The 13,130-nt window shown below is 38.2% G+C and overlaps 1 non-coding gene across 1 annotated transcript; it reads left to right on the top strand.

Annotated features, from left to right (window-relative positions):
• The first annotated feature begins 9,654 nt into the window (after nucleotides 1-9,654).
• Nucleotides 9,655-9,760, top strand: LOC140854941 (small nucleolar RNA R71). Its single transcript, XR_012138035.1, has one exon. It is a non-coding gene; the product is annotated as a small nucleolar RNA R71 (small nucleolar RNA).
• Nucleotides 9,761-13,130: the final 3,370 nt, after the last annotated feature.

The following is a 13,130-nucleotide window of genomic DNA, read 5'->3' as shown; positions in this document are numbered from 1 at the left end:
TACTTTTTCTATTTCAAATTATTTTTTTAAAAAAATATCTGAAGAAAAGAAAAAAATTGGTGTAAAAAAATAAAAAACATCATAAAAAAAGAAAAAAGGGAAAAGAATAGAATTGAAAAAAAATAAGAATGGTAATTCTAATTTAAAAATAAAATTTATAATTTTGAATTTTAAGAAATAAAAATTCTAATTATAATTCAAATAAAAAATATCATTTCAAATAATTAAATTAATTTAAATTTAATTTTTTAAAAAATATTCTAAATAAAGGAAAAAAATACCTAAAAAATGCCAAAAAGATAAAAATGGAAAAAAAATTAAAATTAAAATTTGAAATTATAAAAATTTTAATTTGAATTCCAAAAAAATGCCATAAAAGAAGTGAATAAAAGAGAAAAAAATGGTAAAAAAATAAAAATTATAATTATAAATTAAAAAAAAATTAACTTTAATTCAAATAAAAATTATCATTCAAATTACTATCCATATTTTTAATTTAATTTTATTTATTAAAAAATCATATAAAAATAACTAAAGAAATTAAAAAATTTTAAAAAAATCATTAAAAAAAGAAAAGAGAGAAAAAAAAAGGAGAAAATGCCAAAGGGAATGGCATTTTCTCCCTCTTCTTCCCCATCTTCTCCCTCTTTTTCCTTCTCCCTCTTCTCCGGCAATCTCTGGCGTTTTATTTTCTCCGACGGCATGGCAGCGAGCTTCCAACGGCGGTGAGTTACCTCTTTTCTCTTTCCTCTTCCTCTCTCCCTCTCTCTTCCTCTCTCTCTCTCCCTTTTTTTTGTTGGCCGCCAGCGTCAGAGGGCCAGCGGTGGGCCGCGCGCCTCAGCGACAGGCCGCGCACCTCGACGGTGGGCCCCGACCCTCCCCTTCCCTTGGCCGGCCCCCTCCTCTCCCTCTTCCTTTCTCTCTCCCTCTTTTTCCTTGGCCGCCGGCGACAGACGGCCGACGGCGGCTGACATGCCCCGACGGTGGCCCCCCACGGCGGGCCCCTTCCTTTGGCCGACCCCTCCTCTCCCTCTTTCTCTCTCTCTCTTCCTCTCTCTCTCCCTCTTTTTTGTTGGTCATCGGCGTCAGAGGGCCGACGGTGGGCCGCGCGTCCCGACGGTGGGCCCCGGCCCTCCCCTTCCTTTGGCCGGCCCCCTCCTCTCCATCTTCCTCTCTCTCTCTTCCTCTCTCTCTCCCTTTTTTTCCTTGGCTGCCGATGACAGACGGCCGACGGCAGCCGACGCGCTCCGACGGCGGGCCTCGACGGTCCCCTTCCCTTGACCGACCCCTCCTCTCCCTCTTCCTCCCTCTCTCTCTCTCTCTTCCTCTCTCTCCCTCCCTCTTTTTCCTTGGCCGCCAGCGTCAGAGGGCCGGCGGCGGGCTGCGCACCCCGACGGTCGACCGCGCCCCCCGACGGCGAGCCCCGACCCTCCCCTTCCCTTGGCCGGCCCCCTCCTCTCCCTCTTCCTCTCTTTCTCTTCCTCTCTCTCCCTCTTTTTCCTTGGCCGTCGGCGACAGACGGCCGGCGACGGCCCCGGTGCGGGCCCCGACGGTCCCCTTCCCCGACGGCGGCGGCGGCCCCGGTGGTGGGCCCCGACGGCCCTCCGACGGTGGGCCCGTGCGGCCCTGCGATGCCCTTCTCTTTCGATCCGCGGCGGCAGGCCCCGGTGGCCCTCCGGCGGCGGGTCTGTGCGGCCCTGTGGCACCCTTCTCTTTCAATCCGCGGCGACGGGCCTCGGTGGCGGGCCCCGACGGCCCTCCGGCGGTGGGTCCGTATGGCCCTGCGGCACCCTTCTCTTTTGATCCGCGGCAGCGGGCCTCGGTGGCGAGCCCCGACGGCCCTCCGGCAGTGGGTCCGTACGGCCCTGCGGCACCCTTCTCTTTCGATCCGCGGCGGCGGGCTCCAGTGGCGGGCCCCGACGGCTGGCCCCGGCGGCCCTCCGGCGGTGGGTCCGTGCGGCCCTGCGGCACCCTTCTATTTCAGTCTTTTTAATTTTTATTTTTATCTTATTATTTTTTATTTTTATCTCATTAGATTAAGATTTATTTTAAAATTCGATTCGATCATAATTTAAAAGTTTTAAGCATTTCATGAAAACGTAGACCTATCAGTTGAGCAATGTAGAATATTCTACGATATCCGTATAAAATATATATTTAATTATATATTTTTATACGGATACCGTAAAATATATATATTGGTCAATTGATTGTCCAGTTTGGACAGTTTGGGAATTGCATTTAATTCTATAGGTAATTATATTATTCGAATGATATATTGAGGGTTTGAGAGAAATTTCGGATAATATTTTTCTTTAGTTCTCCTCACATATTTTCAATCGTGTGGGGAGAACTAAGGAAAAATATTGCCAAAATTTCTTTCGGTCCCTTTTGCGTATCATTTGATTAATATAGTTAACCTATAGAATTAATGCAATTTTCGAATGGGATAGGATCTATCTATACCTATTTGTTGATGATATGATACATTTATCATGTAAATCTTTTAAAATAATAAAATAATTAGTAATACTAAATATTTTGATTTTGATTTTGTCATAGGTTTCTCCGAGAAAATGGTCAGTACTCGAGTTCGTGTACTATTGTATTATGATGGCATGATACAGAATGATGAAACTGGTGTGCAGTACAGTCACTCTGCAAATCGGATGATTAGAGTATCGTCATCATTATCACGTTAAGAATTATTGGACTATTTATACAGCAGTATTCCTGTAGACAAAGAAAAATATGAAATAAAATTGAAATGAAAATCTCCTAATCTGTCGGAACAGTTAATGCAGAGCAGTTATATCTTAGTTCCAATTGATGACGATGAAGATGTCGAAGAAATGCTGATCTTTCCTTTGAAATATGCAGAATGTCGATTTTTAGAATTATATATTGAAAAGAAAGATGTACCGAGCTTTGAATATTATAGTCGGTTTTTAACTCAAGCGGACAATAATGTTGGGCCTTCCTCATCTTTCATAACTCCTATGGTGCAAATCGATAGTGTTGAGACCGTATTTGCAGAACAACATTCCACTACTGCTGGCCCTAGTTGTTCAATTAATCAAAGTCCTATGGTGACTTCTCTTATGTCTTCTGCTATGGTGACTTCTCCTTTGCTAGAAGTAGTGGTAAGTGCGGGAGACGACACTCATATAGGGAATGATGACTGGGTAGTCAGCGGAATAAATTCTGATAATCTAGGCTTTGAGTCAGATGAAAGCGGAGATGAAGACTATTGGACGGATGAGGACAGTAGCAGTAATGATAATGATGGTGAAGATGAGAATGATGATGAAGATGTTCAGGCTAATATTAATGTGGGAGAATCTCAACCTCATTTGCACGAACTCTCATAATTTTTTAACAATATAAATTTAGATGATGGTGGTTGTGTTAGTGCTGGTCGAAGATTGAACTCTGACTATCAGTTTTGGGACTCCTCGATGACTGAATTTTCTAAAGGTTTAATGTTTGAGAGTAAAGATTATGTAAGGAGAGCTGTTGATCTTTATCACATTATGAAGCATGGGACATACAATGTAGTTCAATCGCATTCAAAATTATGATCCGTACAATGCGCATCATCAGACAATGCTCAAAATTATAAATGGAGGCTTCGTGCTGCATTGTTAAAAAAACATGGATATTTTCAAATCACAAAATATGAGGGTCCTCACACTTGTTGGTTTACGGGGTTGAATCGAGACCACAAACATGTCAGTGGAAGGATGATTGGCATACTAGTCTGACATATTATTGAGAAAGATCCTGGTGTCAAAGTTGAAGCTATTGTAGCGGTCGTTAATGATCAATTTCAATATACAGTGTCATACAGAAAAGCATGATGTGGAAAGCAGAAGGCATTGGTTGATATTTATGGAGAATGGGAGCCGTCTTATGCTAAATTATCCTATTATATGACTGTACTTCAACATGCAAATCTCGATACAGTTATTTCATGAAATTTTTTTTCAAACTGTGAATTCTAATGTTCGAGTTTTAAATTATATTTTCTAGGCTTTCAGACCATCTATCCAGGGTTTTACGCACTGCCATCCTGTAATCAGCATTGATGGCACGCACTTGTATGAAAAGTTTAAAGATAAGATGTTAATTACCACAGGAATTGATGCAGAGAATGAGATATTTCTATTAGCATATACAATTGTGGATGAAGAGACGACTACAAGTTGGAGCTGGTTTCTTTTCCAGCTCAGAACACATATTGTCAAAGATAGAAATGGAATATGCTTAATTTCTGACAGGCATCTAGGTATATTAAATACCATCGCAGATGAGTCTATTGGATGGAGTCCATCACATGCCTATCACCGATACTACTTAAGATATATTTGCAGTAATTTCAACATTCATTTTAAAAATGTGCAGCTGAAAAGAGCAGTATGGTAAGCAGGAAGCGCTCATCAAGTTCGCAAGTTCAACTTTATCATGGGTAGGATCATAACAGTGAATGAAGAGGCTTGGAGCTGGTTGTCCGAGATAGAAAAGGAGAAGTGGACGTTGGCATATGATGATGGCCTACGCTATGGTGTCTTAACTATAAATTTGTCGGAGATTTTTAATAGTATTTTACGAGGAGCTAGAAATATGCAAATTACAGCTTGTGTTCAAATGACATTTTATCATCTTGTGAAATATTTCAGTACGAGGCATGCCCAAGCTTTGAGATTTGTAGAGGAGAATCCAAATAATCTTTTTACTCCTCATGTTGCAATTAAGATTGCTGAAGATAAAGTTAAAGCTAACCAGCATCGAGTAACAGCATTCAACCTTCAAAGAGGTATATATGAAGTGCTTATGAGGAGAGCAAGCGCAGGGTTATGAGGTGAAAAAAATTCTCATACTATTACTTTAGCTGAAAAAAAATATTCTTGTGAAAAGTGGAATATGTACAAATATCCATGTTCATACGTTTTAGCTGTGTGTCAAAAAATTGCTGTACATTTTAGTGATTTTGTAGATGATGCATATACAATTACAGCATATATGAATGCTTGGAGCGGTGACTTTAATCCATTACCACATGAAGATTATTGGATGCATACATGATGCGTAGTCGTTGATAGCACCAAAAATAACTCTACTCACTACGTAGGTAGGATGAGTCGAGATCGTATCCTCAGGGATCTTGGGCTAAGTTGAGATTACAAAATAAAAGAAAGAAGCATTGTTTTGATTTAGAAAATAAATTATTTTAAAATTGATGTAATTAAAAAATAAAAAACTCGAGAGTTTTGAATTAATTTGCACTAGCAGAGTTGTATCTTTTTTTTAATTAAATAGATGCGATTAATCTTAGAAAAAATACCTATCTTTCCTCGGCACACCCCATACCCGTAGATCACAGTGTGTCTCTGAAAAGTACTAGGTAAACAACTTTTCTTTCGTCGGCATGCCCCGTACCCGTAGATCATGGTGCATCTCCGAAAAGTAAAAGTTGTTCTTAATATTAATCTAACAGGAAAGCATAAATAAAAACATATGAAAGAGAGCAAATAAAGAACTCATGACGATTTAAATAAAAAGCATAATCTTTATTGCATATAAAGAAATACAAGAAAGTTTAGAATAATAAACCATTTCTGTGTCGTTACAAAATTTTTTCTTTACTCCTGAGACTGCTAGCCTAGCTGCTCATGAAGTAGTCCCTTTCTATTCTTCTATGCAAGGCTTTAGAAGAATTTCTGGGCTCCCCCTCCAATGAGAGTATAAAAACCTTTTTATAGGTATTAGAAGGGAGGAGTTTTACATGATTTTTTGATGTGGGACTAAAAAAAATACTAAGGACTAAAAGATGGATGAATGAGATGAAAAGCTCACAAGTAGATAAAGAAAATACAAATTCTTGAAGTATTTTTAAATATTATATTTTTTTCTTCCATCTGCTCGCCGCTGTGTCCGCCAGAAAAATCTCCCAGCAAACCCGATGCCGCGCGAACCTGCGATGTTGCACGAACCCACCGTCTGCTGCCGCACGCCCACCCATGCGTCCGCCCACGTCACGCTCGTGTGTTCGCCGCGCGCTCGCACACCGCGCGTTAGCTGTTAGGAAGAAAGCGCTCCCTTTTGTTTTGATTACCAAAAATAAACTTTTATTTTTTTAAAATAATGCTTATATCTTTTTTAGATTCCTTGCATAGTATCTTCATTTTCTATGATACCATATGCATCCTTCTTTTATTTTAATTTTATTTTAAGTTCAATTTTTTTCAAACTTAAGTCTTTTTGATCTATGAATCGGACTCTTTGTATCGACGATCATCTTTCCTATAAAACATAAAAAGAAGTATCAAATTCTTAATAAATAAAATAAATTAACTATAATTTTTTGCTTTAAATGACTTAAATTAAGTATTTATCATACTCTCCAACTTAAATTTTGTTCGTCCTCGAGTAAAATAAATATATCAGCATTGTGTACCGACTCGATCTTGAATAAAAAGTTAGGTTAGGCATCCCAAAAGATAGATGATATCTGGTCAGACCATTAAAGAGATACTTCATTGGATTATCAATTTGACCCAATTAGCTGAGTATTAACTAAAGAAATTTTAAGAGCTTTTCTTTCACCAATTCTCCACTTTACTCTTTAAATCCTCTAACTTAATGTGAGATAGGTTTATTATCTTCTTGCAATTTAGTCCCCTTATTATCCACTCTTTTTTTTAACATTGTCCACCTTTTTACGCGAACTACAATGCTTACTTAGGCGAAAGGGCCCGGTTACTCAGTAGGAAACCAATATATATATATATATATATATATAAGTAAATTTTAAGGAGAATTTAATTTTGCATACCTCAACTTTTTCATCCAATCTCTCATAAAGCAGATTCTTTATTGAGATCAGTAAGAAGAGGGTTATAGAATCACTCCTAAAATTTGGTCTAGTCTAAACCCTACCATTCATTGAGTTTTCTTAATAATTTATTCCTCAGTATCTCTAAAATTATTTTGACCGTTAATCATTCATTGATTAGGATGCCTAATTGACTCTTAATCAAAATAAAATTTGGATACACAAAACTAATTATTTCTGGCCATACTCGAGGATTTGATTAATTTTTTTTCCCCCCAACTTAATCTACATTATCCTCAATGGAGTAGGAAAGCAAAGAAAATAAAAGGAGAGAGTGCACCTGGGATAATTTTGTTTCGAAAGTTGAAGATAGCTTCATTGATTAATAGGCTCTTGTTCTAAATTCCTACAGCTGTAGTAAAGTAAAAAAAAAATGAAATCATTGGGTTGCCTCCCAACAAATGCTAAGTTTTACATCTTCAGCCAGACGTCAAGTTTATTGACAGACTCTTCCATACAGAGCAGTCCTTTATTCTTTAAAAAAAATGAAGATCAGTTAAAATAAAATAAAAAAAATTTGAGTTGCCTCCCAAAAAATGCTAAGTTTAACGTCTTCAGCCAAACGCTAAAAGAGTGTCTATCCTATTCCTGCTCGAATCTTAACATGAGTGTCGATCTCTTTTTTAGAAATAATATGTCCTAATACAATTTCTTTTTGCACCATGAAATGGCTCTTTTTGTGTTCTTTCAGAATACCAACCAATTGTATTTCCTAATTAGGGGTCAAGTCTGATGCAATGATTACCGGGAGGGTATCATTGAGTCCTAAAAATACATACTTGAGCATAGCAGGAAGGGGTTTTAATTCTAACGTAGGTGGTGATTCTAAATATGGGACTATTGGTGTACTGGCTAATGTGGGTAATGGCTCATACTTGATTGTCCATGGATGAGTGATTTTATCGTATGGTGTATCCAACAAGGTGTTAACTTCTTTCATATATCCCTCAAAGTCATACACTCCAAAGTGAGCCAAGCAAGTATCTAAGGGGTCTGGTGTTAGGATTGTGGGTGTTGCATCTTCTATAATGTCTTCTAGTGTATCTACTTCGAAGCAACTATCCATTGATGGTCCTTGGGAAGCACTAAACACATTCAGTCTCAGTTTCTTATTCCCAAACGATATGTCCATGACTCCTGTCCTACAATTAATGCATGCATTTGCCGTAGCTAGGAAGGGTCGTCCTAAGATAATGGGAATTTATCTGGGATTGCCACTTAGTTTCATGTCGAGAATCAAAAAATCAACTGGAAAGTAAAACTCATCTACCTTGACCAAGACGTCTTCAAGCATTCCACATGGTTCCTTAATTGATCTGTCGGCTAATTACAGTGTGACTGATGTGGGTTTCAGTTCTCCGAATCCAAAAACTTCATACACCGAACTAGGTAAAAGATTCACACTTGCCCCTAAGTCCAGAAGAGCTTTTTCAATGTGATAATCTCTTATAACACAAGAAATGATGGGGGCTCCTGGGTCCTTAAGCTTTGGAAGAGTGGCATGCTGGAAGATAGAACTAGCCTGTTCAGTGAGGCGTACTTTCTTTGAAATTTGTGATCTAGATTTACGTTTTTGGGTGCACAAATCTTTCAAAAATTTGGCATAAGCAGGGACCTATTTGATTGCGTCTAGAAGAGAAAGATTAATTTGGACTTGCTTAAACAATTCCAACATCTCATCGAGTTTTTCTCCCTTCTTATCTGCAGGAATAGGAGCTTTCAGGGCATCTAGAAATGGGGCTTTAGGCAAGTAAGATGATTCCGGTGCAGTTGGTTCCTTCTCTATTTTCAGGTCCTCCTTATTCTTGGGTGATTTGGCTTCGGTTAGAGGTTTAAGGTCGGTCTCATTGATTTTACTAGTGTGTTCAATGACCTTCCCACTTCTCAGAATCATGATTGATTTGCCATGTTCAGAAAAAGCTTCTGGGGTATTAGAACTCTCAATCACAAATTGCCTTCTTGGGGTGCTCTCGGGTTGGCTAGGTAATTATCCTCCTTCCCTCCTACTGAATGCAGTCGCTAGTTGACCTATTTGGGTCTCTAGCTTAACATTGGATTGTGTGTGAGAGTTAAGGATCTGAGTATTGACTTCTAATCGTTCTAGTGCTTTCAGAACCTTTTTCTCAAAAGCTGAGCTGTGACCAGTAGTAGACGGCTGAGGAGCATTTAGAAATTGTTGGTATGGTCTATGCCTATATGTTGGGTCCTGATATTGAGGTCGAGGTGCGGCAAGGCCAACCACTGGTTGTGGTCTCCAGAAAAAATTTGGATGATTTCTCCAGTCAGGGTTATAAGTGTTCGAATATGGATCGTTTCCTGGTCTGCGAGCTTGTTGAACTTGAGCTTGCTGAACCTGCTCATGCACAAACTCAAAAAATTGAGGTGCGGCTGGGCATTCACTAACAAAATAGTTCGGACTTGCACACAATGCACAAACTTCTTGGATTGGGTTAGGTGGAATCGGGGATTGTCCAATATTTAGAAGACGGTCTAATTTTTGGGATAGTTCATCTACCTTACTGTGGATATCCATGACGTTTCTAATCTGATAAATTCTACTTCTTTTTTGTTGAAGCATGGGTTGTTCTCTAGAGGTGGCAGACATATGATATAGAAAATTCTCACTAAGTATTTCAAAGAGCTGCCAGGCTTCATCCTCACTCTTTAGCATGAATGTCCCACCACATGATGCATCAACTATTTGTCGGTGTTTCTCCGATAGACCATCATAAAAATACTGACAAAGTTGCCATTTAGGGACAGCATGGTGTGGATATTTACGAATGAGGTCCCTTAACCTTTCCCATGTCTCATGAAAAAGTTCACCCTTCAATTGAGAAAAACTGGTGATAGCTTTTTTAATTTGATTTATTTTTCCAATTAAAAAGTATTTCTTGAGAAATTTTCTCTGAAGATGATCCCAAGTTGAAATGGTTATAGAGTCTAAGGAATTTAACCAATACTTGGCTTTGTCCTTAAGTGAGAAAGGGAACAGTTTCAACCTAAGGGCATCATTAGAAAAGTTTTGGATTTTTACTGTGGAACAAATTTTAAAAAATTCATCCAAGTGTTTGTATGGGTCCTCGTTACTAAGTCCATAGAATGATGGCAATATTTGAATAATGCTAGACTTAATCTCATATTGGGTAGCTTCTACTGGAGGTGCTTGAATGCATGGAGAGTAAGTATACGAGGATGGAGTGAAATATTCTCTCAATGAGCATGGAGGATTAGCCTCACCAGGTGCAGCCATGTTTCTAACTCGGATAGTCCTAAGAGTCTTTTCTAATTCTTCGTCTAATGGTTGCAATTCGGATTTTAGTGATCGTCGACCTAACATGCAACTAAAAGGTCTATGTAGGACTATCCTAGTCTGTTAAGAATTTTTTTTTTTATTAAGAGGAGAAGAGAAGAGAGAAAAGAGTTCTAAAGAAGAGATCCTACGAAGTCCTAAAACTAATAGAAGAATTAGTTGTGGTTAGATTTTAATTACAATCAAATTAGCATGCAGTGGACTCTCTATCCTAAAGTTATCCTAGTTCTAGACAGCTCCTAACTGTAGTTAGCCTTCAAGCCCTCCAAGTCAGAGCTTGACCAACCAACTGGCTAGGTAAGTGTAAGGTCGGTGGGAGTCTCCCCGTTGCTTTCCTTAGACACCAATTAAATTGATCAGATCAGCGAACGGAACCAATTAAAAACCACCTTCCTTAGGGCCCAGTCGTCCCGCAAACCACTTGCCTAGACACCAACTAGCTGACCAAGTTTAATATGGTTCAACTCTCAGGGTCACTTATCCTAATGAGCTCGAAATCCTTAGGGGTCAATGTCTAATTAATTTTAGATTAAGATCTAGGCTATGCAAATGCAAAGGAGTGATTTATGGGCCAAGAAAGGGTGATCAAATCTCCACCTTATCTTAGTTAATGGGTTGCGCCCTTAAAGTTACTTATGGAGATGCAATACAAAGAAACAAGGTGTTCAATCAAGTTAAAAATTTTTATATTTGAGGTTACGCTATTTTAGTTAAGTGTTATAAAATATCAGTGACTTTTTTTTTTTAATTCAACCGTGCCAAGGTCCCCGGCAACGGTGCTAAAATTGATGCGTAGTCATTGATAGCACCAAAAATAACTCTACTCACTACGTAGGTAGGATGAGTCGAGATCGTATCCTCAGGGACCTTGGACTAAGTTGAGATTACAAAATAAAAGAAAGAAGCATTGTTTTGATTTAGAAAATAAATTATTTTAAAATTGATGTAATTAGAAAATAAAGACCTTGGGAGTTTTGAATTAATTTGTACTAGCAGAGTTGTATCTTTTTTTAATTAAATAGATGTGATTAATCTTAAAAAAAATACCTATCTTTCCTCGACACACCCCATACCTGTAGATCACGGCGTGTCTCCGAAAAGTACTAGGTAAACAACTTTTCTTTTCTCGGCACGCTCCGTACCCGTAGATCACGGTGCATCTCCAGAAAGTAAAAGTTATTTTTAATATTAATCTAACAGGAAAGCATAAATAAAAGCATATGAAAGAGAGCAAATAAAGAACTCATGACGATTTAAATAAAAAGCATAATCTTTATTGCATATAAAGAAATACAAAAAAATTTAGAACAATAAACCATCTCTGTATTGTTACAAAATTTTTTCTCCACTCCTGAGACTGCTAGCCTAACTGCTCATGAAGTAGTCCCTTTTTATTCTTCTATGCAAGGCTTTAGAAGAATTTCTGAGCTCTCCCTCCAATGAGAGTACAAAAGTCTTTTTATAGGTATTAGGTGGGAGGAGTTTTACATGGTTTTTCGATGTGAGACTAAAAAAAATACTAAGGACTAAAAGATAGATGGATGAGATGGAAAGATCACAAGCAGATAAAGAAAATATAAATTCTTGAAGTATTTTCAAATATTATATTTTTTTCTTCCATCTGCTCGTCGCTGTGTCCGCTAGAAAAATCTCCCTGCGAACCCGATGCCGCGTGAACCCGCGATGCAGCGCAAACCCACCGTCCACTACCGCGCGCCCGCCCGTGCGTCCGCCTGCGTCGCGCTCGCGTGTTCACCGCGCGCTCGCACGTCGCGTGTTAACTGTTAGGAAGGAAGTGCTCCCTTTTGCTTTGATTACCAAAAAAAAACTTTTGTTTCTTTAAAATAATACCTATATCCTTTTTGGATTCCTTGCATAGTATCTTTATTTTCTATAATACCGTATGCATCCTTCTTTTATTTTAAGTCTAATTTTCTTCAAACTTAAGTCTTTTTGATCTATGAATCTGACTCTTTGTATCGGCGATCACCTTTCCTATAAAACATAAAAAGAAGCATCAAATTCTTAATAAATAAAATAAATTAACTATAATTTTTTACTTTAAATGACTTAAATTAAGTGTTTATCAATACACGTATGTTCAAATGTATTTCTGATCATCATCGTTTGAGATCCAAGCAGAAAGGTAGACCAAAGTCAACAAGACTACGAAATGAGATGGATGATAGGCAAATAAGAAGTAAGAACCACTGTGGCATTTGTAAGGAACAGGGTTATGACCGCCGTCGCTGTTCTAGGATACTTCAACATACTTCAACTTGAAGCAGTGGAAGAAATTAAAGGCTCCGAAGATGTATTTTCATCATTGTTTTATGTATTTCTGTGAGATGAACTGAATTTTGTGTTTAAGTTGTATTGTGTGACAATATTGTGTTTAAAATATATTTCTCATAAAATAAATGACTATCATATCATATTTCTTATTTTTTAATATACTTGTGATAATATCATTATTTTAGATTCATTAGCATATTATGGCTTACGATCCGTGGTATCCCGATCCTCGAGACAGCAGTATTCTTACATTGCAGGAGCACCATCGATCACAGACTATTTTAGATGGCGGCGTAAGCATTCAAATCCTATTTACTATTTTTTTTTTTTTTAAAGTCATATACATTATCTAATTATTATATTTTATTGTAGGAGTCCAGACACCTTCGTCTACGATGATCCGATGCTGACTTTTGGAGGACAGAGGACATCCCACATAGAGTGCTGGATTATTTACGATATCTTGGATTCTATGGAGTATATCGGATCGATCGTATACAGATGGACGTTGGTCTTATTGCTGCTTTGCTTGAGAGATGGCATCCAGAGATACACACATTTCATCTTCTATTTGGTGAGGCGACCATCACTTTACAAGATGTCAGTATCCTTACTGGACTATCAGTT

The sequence above is a fragment of the Elaeis guineensis genome, chromosome 1, assembly GCF_000442705.2.
Source record: "Elaeis guineensis isolate ETL-2024a chromosome 1, EG11, whole genome shotgun sequence".
NCBI lineage: Eukaryota > Viridiplantae > Streptophyta > Magnoliopsida > Arecales > Arecaceae > Elaeis > Elaeis guineensis.
The sequence above is the reverse complement of the archived record's forward strand: the minus strand, read 5'-3'. Positions and strand labels throughout refer to the sequence as shown.